Consider the following 1,188-nt stretch of genomic DNA (forward strand, 5'->3'; position numbering starts at 1 on the left):
ACTGGTCTTGAACTCCTGAGCTCAAATGATCCACCCGCCTCGGCCTCCCAGAGTGCTAGGATTACAGGTGTGAGCCACCGCGCCCGGCCCTTTCCCTCCTATTTTCATTCTCTCTCTCCTTTTGTTCCACTTTCCAAGAACTTTTTTTTATGGAAAATTATTGACATTACAGAAGTAAACATAATAGTATAATGAGTCCTTGTGTACCCATCATCCAGTTTTGATAATGATCAATACATGGTTAATATCATTTCCTTTGTACCCCTTTCCATAGTCCTACTCCATATTATTTTGGAGCAAATCCCAGACATTTATATTACTTACTCTGTAAATATTAAATATGTATCTTTAAAATGGAAGGATATGCTTATTGTCTCTCAGGAAAAGTAACCAGTAGGAGTGTCTCAAGTAGGCCTTAGAAGCAGCATTGGAGTTGTCCGGCAAGGGAATTCTATGTGTTCTGGCTGAGCATGTCTCTTTAGTCCTGTGGATTCCTCTCTCTCTGGTTTGGGGGAGGCCAGAGGAGGGTAGGAGTATCAGAACTCTCACCATCAGGCCCAGGACAGAAGCTTCAGTCGCCCATCACTGAGGATAGCTAGAATCCTTCTCAATATTTTCATGTCTTTCTCTTTGGGCTGGCTTGATTATTTCAAAAATTATTTTCGAGTCTCCTGTCTGGAATGTAAGGCTTACTGCCAGCCTCTGGGAGCTAAGTTGGGAAAGAAGGCTGGAGAGTCTTAGCATTCAGTGTGCATAAATTCACTTAGTTTACCACCCCTCAGCCGTGTCTGGCATTTCCTTCTAAGTGCCATGTATTTTATCCTCTCTAAAAGAATCAATCTTCGGTTTTACACGAGGCTGGGGGGCCAAGAGCTGTCTAGCAGTATGGAATTGGGTGGGCATCTAGGATTCTTAATGGCATCTTAATCCTCTCTCTCTTAATACCCTCCTTCCCTCCCTTCCATACAGTTCCACAGGTAATCCTAAACCTTTGAGATTCTGTGGTGTTATTGCTAACCCATCTTTTTTCCGGCTACCAAGATTTTATTGCTGTTGTATCTTTTTCCTTCCTGTCTTTATGAATTTATACTTTTTAAATTTTTTATTTTCCTTTAATTATGACAGAATTTCTTCCAGGAGAAAGGAAATTTAAATGTGATTTTTCAATCGACTATCTCTGCCTGGAGA

The 1,188-nt window shown here is 41.2% G+C and overlaps 1 protein-coding gene across 1 annotated transcript in view; it reads left to right on the top strand.

The window, feature by feature from the left end:
- Nucleotides 1-1,188, top strand: part of AP2B1 (adaptor-related protein complex 2, beta 1 subunit) — a 163,949-nt gene that overhangs the window by 90,412 nt on the left and 72,349 nt on the right. The window lies entirely within an intron of this gene.

The sequence above is a fragment of the Propithecus coquereli genome, unplaced genomic scaffold, assembly GCF_000956105.1.
Source record: "Propithecus coquereli isolate 6110/MARCELLA unplaced genomic scaffold, Pcoq_1.0 Scaffold291, whole genome shotgun sequence".
In the NCBI taxonomy this organism is placed as follows: domain Eukaryota; kingdom Metazoa; phylum Chordata; class Mammalia; order Primates; family Indriidae; genus Propithecus; species Propithecus coquereli.